General features: G+C 41.5%; 1 protein-coding gene across 12 annotated transcripts in view; it reads right to left on the bottom strand.

The window, feature by feature from the left end:
* Positions 1-12,479, bottom strand: part of LOC310836945 (5-hydroxytryptamine receptor 2A-like) — a 241,768-nt gene that overhangs the window by 140,638 nt on the left and 88,651 nt on the right. The window lies entirely within an intron of this gene.

Here is a 12,479-nt window from a genome sequence, read left to right as displayed (position 1 = left end):
CTTTTCTCCTTACCTTATTTATCCCTCACGACAATCCTGTGAGGTAGGTATATATTGTAATATTTGCCACCACACAGTGACATGGTAGAGTTTCATGAGTGTATATTTCATTTATATATTGGTCTTCCATCAGAAAAAAATGCAGAACAATTCATACAATGCAAACCATTAAATGCAACAATTCCAAAACCATGTAAACAGATACATCAAAACACAAAATCAATGTGATGTGAACCTCCTGTTTTAATTGCTGTATTGCTTTATCGTGCATTTTAATTATGAATGTTTGGTGTTTTAATGGGAGTGCTTTATTGTGCATTTTAACTATGAATATTTACATTTTAATTTCTGGGTAACTGGTTTTTATATTTTGTAAACCGTGTAAAAGCCTATTATAGCATTAAGTGAAGAAGAAGAAGAAGAAGAAGAAGAAGAAGAAGAAGAAGAAGAAGAAGAAGAAGAAGAAGAAGAAGAAGAAACACAAAAACAGCTATGGATTAAATTGCATTCAATACTCACTCTACAACAGCAGCCAAACTAAACGGGCTGCTCAACAATCCTCAAGTGGTCCCAAATGTGGGAAAACATGCAGTCAAAAATGACAATTATGTTTGCTTTAAAAAAAAAGCATATGAAGGGGTTAAGGCTCACAGAGTCCTGGAGAAGACAGGTCTGTGTGATGTCATATCCCCTACTTTCTGTGGCAGGAAACAGGGCAAAGGATCTTAATCTATTTTCCTTCCTCCTTGCCTTAGTCTCTCTTTTTCTTTCAAGCCAGTGATGTGAGCAGATGTACTTGTCTGTAAAAGAAAACAGCAGCAATAAGCCCCCTAACCAAGTGGGATTAAACACCCTTGTTGGTGAAATAGACTACACCACAATTGTTCATGTGTGCAAAGGGGTTTCCAAGTTTCAGAATTATTGACTGAAAAAGTTATAAAAGTTATATTTCTATAATGTCATCCTAGTCCTGGGTGCCATTCACAGCTTTGTTTTTTTTGTTTGTTTTTTTTGCAGTTTTGAAAAATACAGAGAGAAAAAAACAAATTAAAAATTACACCCAAATACACAAAAAGAAAAGAATAAAAGAGAAAAATAAAATACAAAAAAGATTTTTTTAAAAACGATAAAATTGTTCAAAGGATACAAACCATAATTTGAATATTCTATACAAAAGGCTCCCAGAAAGAAATTACATTAATATTTCTTCTTTCTTTCCTTACAATCACTTTCTTTCTGTTCCACTAAACTTGTTTGAATCCTTGATATGTTAATTGACTTCCCTCTATCTCTTTGTGGCTTCAACACTTCTCATTAGTTACCAATAATCTGTATTCCTTTATTTAAATCATTTTTTCCATTATATCTGTGAAATTAATCTAAGCACAACCAAGTATTATTTTTGGAACCATATTTAGTCATATAGTTTTTGAAGCAAACCCATTCCTTTTTTACCTTGTCTGAGTGGTTTCTTATTAGTTCTGCCATTTTGGCTAGTTCGAAATACTCACACAACTTCAATTGCAACTCATCTTTTCTTGGTATTAGCTCACATTTCCAGTATTTTGCTATTAATATTCTAGCCGTTATTGTCGCGTAAAGAAACACTTTTATATTCATTTGGGATGCTTTTCATTAAAATGCCTAATAGGAAAGCTTCAGGTTTCTTTAAAAATGTATTTTTTAGCATTTTCTTTAGTTCTTCATAAATCATGTCCCAATTTTTTTTTATTGGGGGACATGACCACCACGTGTGGAATAAGGTTCCTTCATTTTGTTTACATCTCCAGCACTTATTACTGTTATTTTTATTTATTTTGGCTAATTTGCTTGAGGTCAGGTACCATCTGTAGGTCATTTTTATAAAGTTTTCTTTATCAGATAGCACGCAGGGTATTTTAAATCTGTTTTCCATAGTTTCCCCCCATTTTTCCATCTGAACTGGATAACCAAAATCGTGTGCCCATTTCACCATCACTTCCTTCACCTCCTCGTCATTAAGATTCCAAACCAATAGTAATCGATATGTTTCTGATAATATCTTTTTATTAGTTAATAAAAGTTCTTTTTCTAAATCTGATATCTTTATGTCAAATCCATTTATTTTTTGTGTGACTTAAAAATTTAATTTAACTGGTGATGTTGTAGCCAGTTCACACCTACCTGCTTGAGTTCATCATATTTTTTAATTTTCAATTGATTATTTTCTTCTAATATTTCCTTATAAATTGGCCAATTAACGCCCATGTTTTTCTTTTTCACTGCTATTGCTTCTACCAGTGACAACCACCAAGGGGTTTTGGGTTCCAGTAATTTTTCATTTCTTTCTCATGCAGTGGTACATCTAGTTGCGGACACAATCTGTTCCAGGGTGCTGATTGCACCCCGAAAAGTCTACAACTAGAGTGATATTTCTGCGCACGTGTGATGTGCGAAGAACGCTTCTGTGCATGCACAAAGCGTGCAGAACGCTTCTGCGCACGTGGCGAAACCTGGACGCATACACTTCCAGGTTTGCCATGTTCGCAAGCTGAAAAGACGCAACATGAACCTAACGCAACACGAGGTATGACTGTACTGTGAATAAAGATTTCCTAATTATGTGATTGAGGAATCCTCTATGGACTTTAACTTTATTATATCCCAGATAACTGCGCCAGCCAAAACTGTTGTCCCAGCCTTCGATGTCTAATATATTTGCATTTTTTAAAATCACCCACTCCTTAATCCATACTAGGCATGCTGCCTCGTAATATAATTTGAGGTCTGGTAGTGCAAACCCTCCTCTGTCCTTTATTTCCATTAGAAGTTTGTACTTTACCCTTGGTTTTTTGCCCTGCCATTTCATAGGCTTAGTGAGCTTTTCCATTAACACTGCTGTCCATACTTTTCACCTGCACAGGGAAAGTTGCAAATTTTCTAAGGATTTATTTATTTAGAACAGAGATTCATCCATTTTTCTCAAATCATTCTACACACTACAATACTCTAAAGCAGATTTCTTTACGGTGGGTGTCATCAGCATTTTTCAGCCAATGGGCGTTTCTGGAATTTTGATCAAGTGCCGTGGGCACCAGTCACAAAATGGCTGTCGTGGGGCCATGCAGGAGAGGTTACAGCAGTGCGGACAGCAAGCTGTCCCTCATGCATTGTGTATATTTACTGAAACTTTTCACAGGCACCAGCTGAGATACTGGTGCTCGCAGGCACTGTGTTGGTGACCCCTGATATAGGGCATGTTTTAATACTGATTGCTGCTTATTATTATTACAATATAATTGCCATTTTCCCAAAGAAAACAGGTGTTGGCAAAGTGCACAGCCTGAATCAGGAGCTGCAAGGGCAGCTGACAGGGCTGCTCCCTCCAGGCAGCTGTCTAGAGCTGCACTACGATGTCACAATGAGCTTGCTACAATGGTTCGCATGAAAGCTCTTGATTTTAATTCATGCTCTGGGATCCCCACCTGCACACAGCTCTAATTGATATTCCTCCCAAATCAGGCAACAGAACATCGTTCAAATTAAAACCAGACCGGCTGGGAATTTCATCCGTTCAGTCATTCAAGGATTTTATTTTACAAGGCTGTGTCCCACCTCCCTTCTTCCTCTCTGTAAATCCAAGAGAAAAATAATTTGGTGCCTCGGGCTTGCTCCAAGATTTTCAGTCATCTTGTTTGTTTTTCGTTATGAATTGAGGAAAGGCCTCTGCCTAACTACCCTGTCCATCAAATTAGGGGGTTAGTAGCACTGTTTTGGGACGCAGGTGGCGCTGTGGGTTAAAGCCTCAGCGCCTAGGGCTTGCCGATCGAAAGGTCGGCGGTTCGAATCCCTGCGGCGGGGTGCGCTCCCGCTGCTCGGTCCCAGCGCCTGCCAACCTAGCAGTTCGAAAGCACCTCCGGGTGCAAGTAGATAAATAGGGACCACTTACTGGCGGGAAGGTAAACGGCGTTTCCGTGTGTGGCTCTGGCTCGCCAGAGCAGCGATGTCACGCTGGCCACGTGACCCGGAAGTGTCTCCGGACAGCGCTGGCCCCTGGCCTCTTGAGTGAGATGGGTGCACAACCCCAGAGTCTGTCAAGACTGGCCCGTACGGGCAGGGGTACCTTTACCTTTACCTTTTTAGCGCTGTTTTAACCTACTGAAAGAGGAGACCTGCACTCCGCTCTTGAACTCCACCAAAATTGTTGGAAGGAAAATGTTTCTGAATAGAGCAGTACCTCAGAAATGAATCCCATTTCCCCATGCCTTTGGATAAAGCTTTCAATCCCCTGACATATTGGTTCAAATCCTGAGAAGCTGTGCTATCATTTGAGCAGGAGAATTATTCAGCTGGAGGGTGGGGGATATTCCACAATCACTTTTGTCATCAGATCGAGCCCTGGAATGGAAAAGCTTCTGATAGCATGTTCTAGAGAAGCAGGAACAGCATTTGTTTTCCCCATTTGCATCAGAACAATCAGCACAAAATGGGGATCGGCCACCCACCCCTCCAAAACTGCACTCCACATTGGAGGATTGTTACCTAGGTGCCCAATCTGGCTGGCACCCTGAGCATACCTTTCATCTCATTGGTTAGCTACAGGTGACTGTGTGCAAACCACACAATGTTTGCAGGTTCAGCAGAGAAGCAAAAACATTGCTAGGCTTGTTTGCATGATAAGGCAGGCCAAACTTACTGTAAGGTTTGTTCTGGCTACAGTTTGTGGTCGATGAGGAGAGAGCTTAACTGTGAGTAATGAATTGGATGGCACACTAAGCCAAGTCTTGATGTAGCTCAATTGGGCACTGGAGTGAAGTCAAAGTGGCTGTGAGCAACTGCCCATGAACCTGCGTATCCACCTGGTCTTGCTAAGCTATTGTTTGGTTCACAGACATGAGAATGAGGCTGCTTTGCAGAACTGCTACAGATCAGCAGCTAAGAGACGGAGGCTGTGCACACACACACAAATGCATTTAAATCACATTTACAATACATGGCTTCCCCAAATCCTCAAAGAATCCTGGGAACTGCAGTTTGCCTTTCAGGGAGCCACAATTCCCAGCACCCTTAACAAGCTAAATGATTTATATCCCGCCCATCAGGCTGGGTTTCCTCAGTCACTCTGGGCAGCTTACAACATACATAAAACACAACAAAACATCAAGCGTTAAAAAACAGAATACCCTATACAAGCAACAAACAAACCAATAAATCAATAGAAACCAATAACAACAATAACAATAAAAAGCTACCGTTCCCATGATTATTTGGGAGAGGTCAACACCTTGAATCGGATGTGAATCCTCACAGTCATGCTCATTTCTCAAGTCAGTGACCAAATCATCTCTAGAAAATAAGAAGGACTGTGCCTGGTAAACGGGGACATGGCTGAAGTTTATGCAACAACACTCACTTGCTGCTTATTGTATCCTATTTGTATATGTATATGCTTTGTAAATGAATTGGCCTCCCCCTGCCACCGCCAAATGCTTTGTATCTTGCTAAGTGCTTGTTCGTTTCTTCTAACATAACAATTATGGAGATGATGAAGCAGTATATAAATGGTTGAAACAAAATATATAAACACACACATTATTTTGCATGCAATTTTCTCTAATATCGATCTCTATCTATCTGGTACTTCTTGTTGTTGTTGTTGTGAAGCTGCACTGCAAAATTCAAAGATGTCAGAATTCCAGAGGATAGCCATGTTTCAATTTACATATCATTTCAAAGAGTGGATTTGGCACATTTCCATTAACATGTGGGGGAATTTCTCCTGCATCAAGAGGAGAAAAACCATTCTTTAAGAAAACCAGATTATTATTATTTTTTCTTCCCCATCCCCAGCACTGTTTCCGGTAAAGGGGCTCCATTAACATGGCACTCAGCCAGAGAACTAATTCCTGGCATCTATGAATGTATTTGAACCTACCCATTGAAACAGCAGGAGTTTCTTTCTGCAGTCAATTCTGCCCCGCCCCACCCCCCACTGTACTTTCCAGGCTCTGACTGCACAGTGGGGAGCAAACAATTCACTGCTCATTTCAGTGCACCTGCAGTTACCAGGCATGAAGAACTTCAATGCCTTTTAGAAGATTGGGGTGGGGGAAGCTGTAACAGGTCAGTGAAATTGCCATGAAATGCAACATCCTTGGGGCAAATTTCAGTGCAAGTGGGACCTGGTTCCAGCAACTAAAGAGAAACAAGGCTCATCTTTTTCTCTCTTTCTAATATCCATTCCTCATCATCTTATTGAATCCAACACCTTGTAGCCCATTAGAGAATCACACTCTATTCTCAACAGAAAGCGGGGGGGGGGGGGGAATGGGAGGGGGAGAAAAATCAATTGTCCCTGCAGGAGGATTCAGCTCAGCATACCATTTTGGCATTAAAAGACTCAGAGAGGAGAAAAATTGTCCACATGGAGGCAAATCTTTCAGTGTTCCTGCATCGACTGTCTTTTGGCACTCAATGGGGAAAGCACCAGGGCTCCCTTCTTACCTATAAAAGGGGCTATAAGTTGAAAGATACAGAGCATGCTGTACTGTACATTTGATCCAGTTTTTGGGGTCTGCATCCTCCAGCTCATTTCTAACACTGCTGTCCCAACTCACCGCAATCCACATGTTATGGAGAAGGGAAGAAGCAGGGAGCCTCTGCCCTGTGTATCTAGGTTAGAGATGTAAGAAATTATTGATTCCTATTCAGTCCTGCCTTCATTGCACGCAGATCTGTTTCCACTCCGTTACAGTTCACCTTCCCCTCAGTGTCCAGCAGACACTGCGGCAAAATTACATGAAGTACATAATTAGTTATGCAGAATGCACTGTCACAGTGGCGTAGCGTGGGGGGTGCAGGGGGGGCCGGCCGCACCGGGCGCAGCATCTGGGGGTTAGGGTTAGGGGGCGCAAATACACGGGTTAGGGGGTCAAATTACTTGCCTTGCCCCGGGTGCTGACAACCCACGCTACGCCACTGCACTGTCATCAGATTATTACACCCTGTACATTTCAGTAGAAAGAAAATGCAGCACAAATGTGGGTGAGGATCAGTTACTTATCTTTTGTGGACAGAAAGGAACAGCAAATACTGATTTGTTGGAATGATTTCTGTTCCAGCCATGAGACGAACCAGCGAGCATTGGAAGTTTCTACTCCTCTTTCCACTGGAATTCTCCAACATTTCTAATCTAGGTTTCCTGCACTGCCACATGTCAAACAATCTTCATGGGAGGGGGTAATTACATTCAGCTCCCATTTAAAAGTGAACCTGCCTATTTTGCACTTTCCAAAGCACTGCAGGAACTGAAACACAGCTATTCTTCAGAATTCATGCTCCCCTGCATTTTTCAGTGTAGTTCTCCAGTTCAAGTTATGTTCATTCAGTTGCAGGAAATTGCTTTGTAAAAATGTGTATAATAGACAAAGCTAAGTTCAAACTTTCATATATCAGGGGAAATTCACAGTGAAGTGCTGATGAATTTTTATCAGGCTCTGTATTCCTTTTTCTTTCAAATGCAAGTAGATGTGGAAATGTGGACAACTGAACTTGGAAAAATTAGAAACTGAGAGAAGCCAAAGTTAACAGATTTGTCCATCCCAACTTCAGACCTCCCCATCCCAACATATACCGGTAATATGTGAGTGGGGATGGGCAGAATTAGCTGACTGGTAAAAGTGCCCCCCTCTCCTCTCACAGTTCATGTGAGCCAAGAATGTCTGCCTTGGGCTACTGAGTTGTGTCATCTTATTCCTCACTTATCTCCCCAACATTAACATGCAGAGACCCAACATCTTACAAATAGGCAGCAGAGAGCAAAATAAAATGTGCCCCTCGGTTGCAAAGCTTGTAGCTTTTCGGTTGCACCATTTGTAGTGACACCAGAAAAGTGAAAGCAGCAAAGCTCTTTCCATAGAACACCAATCAGAACCCACCTCTCAAAACTACCCATCAGAACCAAGTCACATTCTGAGACTCGCTTAAAACCATCCCTGTCATTGCATAGCTTAAGGAAGGACTGGCTAGATGTGGAAGAAAGTGAATGGAACTCTTGAGATGATTTTCTTTGCCTAAAAGCAGCAACCAGGTTTCCCAACCTTGGGTCTCCAGCTGTTTTTAACTCCCATCATCCCTAGCTAGTAGGACCAGTGGTCAAGGATTATGGGAATTGTAGTCCAAAAACAGTTACAGACCCAAGTTTGGGAAACTCTGCCTAGGTGAAGGGGACGCGGGGGCAATTTTGATCTGAAAAAGAGCACAGGAAATACATCCCCTCCCCCTGTTCCACCCAGTTCACACATATGCAATCAGTCTGGCTGATTCAAAGGAAAGGAAATGGTTTTTAAGAATGTTGATCACAGGGTCCACATATTCCAAGGGAGCCATTCTCTTTTATTTACTATTCTTCTTACGCCCTCTTCCTTGGATAGATGCAAAGGTGGGAGCCATGCCACAATGGCCCAAGCAAGACCTGCTTAGTTTTAATCAAGGGAGCAACATAGTGGTTCCCCTCCAAGCCATTCCTGACTCCCACATCTTGTCTCGGTGGATCGTGACCTCCATCCTGTCCACATTGCATGCGCTGTGTACACAAAACAAATACACACAGCATGTACAATGAGGGCAGGATGAAGCCATGCAGACTGTTGGTGGACCTGCCACGGAGGGCTTCTTCTGTCATTTGCAACTGAAAACAAAGATTACAGAACACTGTGTTGCAGATGCACAAATTCAGCTTTTTTTCCTTTTTTGTAAAGTCATTTTCACAAACCAGTTGCACTCAAGATCTTTTGGAATACATCTCTCAGCAGCCTTGGGTCTGATGAGTGTTGTAGTCCGGAAACATCTGGAGAGCAACAGGTTGTCAAAGGCTGATGTAAAACATAAAAATAGACAGCGACATAGCAAACCATGCTTAATTCAATATTCCAGAAATCCAGTAGAGAATCTGCAAATGGCCATTTTAAGCAGAGATGCATGGTCAATACAAATTTGATTTCTTATCATTTAATCAACACTTTAAAAATAATAATCAAAAGCTGCTTTGCAAGAAGGTTAAAAATAATACAAAAGATTTCTTCAGCTATCTTTAAAGCAAGAGGGAGAACAAGCAAGCTGCAAAACGCCTCTGCATGGAGAAAGTGGAGATACGCTATTCATTGGACTTCTGGAAAGATGCATTGGTTCAAAAACCAGGCTTCGGAGCTCCGGAGGACTCTAATTGACTTTAATTGCTGCTCAGGAAAGTGATTTTCCTTTCTCCACTTTTAAACTTATAAATTCACTGAGAACTTATCAGCACTTTCTTATCTATGTTATACGAAACACTCTGGGCAAGCACTGCGAGAAGCATCCTGGGCAGGCAGGCCGTTAGCTGCTAGCTGTTAATTGCCAGCTCCCCTTGTTTTTTGCCTTCCTGGCAGTCATTACACAGAGAAGCTCTTCAACAGAATAAACTGAGCACTTTCCCCCCTTTCTTTTCCTGCTAAGGAATCCTCTCTTTGTTTACTTATCACCGCATTATTATGCCTGCTTGTAAACGCTACAGGGATACAGAAGAGGCAGTCCTTTCACCAGCTCTCAATCGAAAATGGAGGACTTCTTCAACAAATCTGTTTTTACAGTTTCAACAAAAAGCCAGTTTTCCCCTCTTGAAGTTGATTGTGAATGTGAGGAGAACACTTGGAGTGGGGGTGCAGAACTAGATTCAGTGATGGGGCAAGCTGACTCTGAGCTTCAAACAGAGGAAGAAATAACAAGTAGGGAGAGCACCCAATTAACTTTAATTGCAAGAACGGTTGAACATATCTTCCAGCAAATTCGAGGTATCACCTCCCAAATAACTCAGTTATCCAAAGAGGTCCATAGATTATCTGTTAATAATAAGCAGGTACCAATAGACCACCAAAGCGAAATGGTGTCAACAAGAGTAGATCCCTAAGCTCAACACAGAATGTGTAGAGGTACTTAAAATCAACTCTTCTCGTCTAATCGTTCAACCAAAAATGATCTGCATGACAATCTGTGGAAGTTCAGCTCAAACTCCTAACTGGAAAGGCGCCCAGCCTGCCAAACGACATCTATCAGACTTACTTGGAATTGGACTTACAGAGATCGATCTCATTGGGACTGAATCCCTGAATACCACAAACCAATTCCAAAAAATAATGTTAACTTTTTCCTTTACCAGACTGCCCTTACTGATCCATAAGTTGAAACCCAGATTGTCAAGCAGAGGAGTTTTTCCAGCCCGGGTATTTCTCAATTCTACTGTTGTGCCCTTATGCAAGATGAGGACTAGGGCTACAGAGCGACCCACAAAACCAAAGCCTGGATCTCCAATGGAAGTAATGACATCGCAAACAAACTTGATAAGCTTGGGGGAAACAGACATGCCCGAGTTGAATCCACAGAATCATGCTCAGCATCAGTATTATCCATTGGAAGATGATTTCCTCAACTCCTTTAGGAACCTCTCTCAGGAAAAGCAACAAACAGTTATCGAGAGGCTGGACCTTATGAGCCAGACATTGAAAGAGAACAAAGAATCAGAGGTAGAGACTGACAACAGACCCAGTGTCCATAACTGCTTGATATCTACGGAACCACCAGAGTTCTGGACAAAGATGAGACATTTAGATGAGGAGGAGTTAGGAACTACACTTAAGGAATCTCCGCTGGTGAGTACAGTGGTACCTCGGGTTAAGTACTTACCATTCGTTCAAGAGGTCTGTTCTTAACCTGAAACTGTTCTTAACCTGAAGCACCACTTTAGCTAATGGGGCCTCCTGCTGCTGCTGCGCCGCCAGAGCCCAATTTCTGTTCTTATCCTGAAGCAAAGTTCTTAACCTGAAGCACTATTTCTGGGTTAGCGGAGTCTGTAACCTGAAGCATATGTAACCTGAAGCGTATGTAACCTGAGGTACCACTGTAATTTGCAAAGTAAAGGTCCAGTGAACACTTCATGCCCAACGACTGAAATTATTGAACATCTGGATCACACTACTAGTATAAATGATACCGTTGCCTCAAAAATTGGCAAACTCTAAAAGCACAATGACCAGCAATTTACCAAGAGGAAATCACTAGAAAACAATCAAACTTCTATCATGGAATGTAACAGGGTGGCTGAACAAGATTCAAGGCAGCAATTTATTTCTTGAATTTCTCGATCTAAAGTCAGCTTTCGATACAGTCCCTAGACATGCATTGTGGCAGAAACTGGAAAAGACAAATATAGATTGTCGCTTATTATATCTCATCAAAACATTATATACTGATACATCGATACAAGTAAAAGTGGACCTGGCTATCTCACTACTAGAATAAAGACTATTACCAGAGTTAAACAAGGATTCATTTTGGTGCCCTTTCTGCTTAACTTTTATATTAATGACGTAGAGAACTGGATGGCTTACAGTTTGCCGCTGTTAGAATTCTTGACCAAAACCTTTCAGTCTTAATGTATGCAGATAACCTAGTACTTGTATCTAGAACCCCGGTGGGCCTGAGACGGCTGCTTGTGAAATTAGGTTCACAAGCTTTATCTATAAACTATGACAAGACACAGCTCATTGTATTTAGGAAGTGCCCAAAAAAGCATGTTTGGCACCTGGTGAACACATCATAAACCAAGTAAATACGTTTATATATTTGGGACTGGTCTACTCAGAAATGGCCTCTTGGAATATTCAGCTATCTAACATTAAATTGCAAGCCTTCAAATCAGCAGAAGCTATTCTGAAATTGGCCGCTTGTAAAGGTGGAAATCTGGTTAACCAAGTTCTATCTGTTTATAAAGCAAAATCAATTGCCCAGAATTTATATGGCGCAGAGGTCTGGGGTACCCCTCAAAGTTTCTGGTCTGGAACCTCCCAGAATTATTTTTTAAGAGCCCTTTTAGGCCTACCCAAAGATGCACAATCCGCCATGGTCAGGTTGAAAACTCGCATGTTGAGCATAGAGAACCAAACAGATAAAAGAATCCTCTGCTACTGGTTCAGAGTTCAACAGATGGACAACACTAGGCTACCCAAAAAATGCCTGATTGAGCTCTCGAATGGATTACCCTTTAAAAACTGGGTACATCATGCTGCCCAGCTGATGGGCAAATATGACCTCTCAGTGACCGAGCTCAAAGAACTTTCCCTACATTCTCAGAAAAATATTTTTAAACGGACCATAAGGGCAGTGGCTACTAAAAATGACTTAAACTCCATGCACCTATCCACATGCGCCCCATTAAAACTTATAGAGGCCCATGAACATACATTTTGAATTGACTTTTGTACAACTCCAGAAAGCTTTTGCAGAATTAAGATTAAATACAATAAACTCTGCTTATAGAGATGGGAGACATAGAGGCATACCAGTAAATGAACGTGTTTGTATCAGGGGATGCCCTGAATTAGAGGACTTTATGCATTATATCTTACACTGCCCCTTATATAATGAAGCAAGAGAACGGTTTTTGACACCTATAATGACAAGGTCCCCTG

This window comes from Podarcis gaigeae (genome assembly GCF_964106915.1).
Source record: "Podarcis gaigeae genome assembly, chromosome: Z".
Taxonomy (NCBI): domain Eukaryota; kingdom Metazoa; phylum Chordata; class Lepidosauria; order Squamata; family Lacertidae; genus Podarcis; species Podarcis gaigeae.
This window is presented reverse-complemented; position numbering and strand designations above follow the sequence as displayed.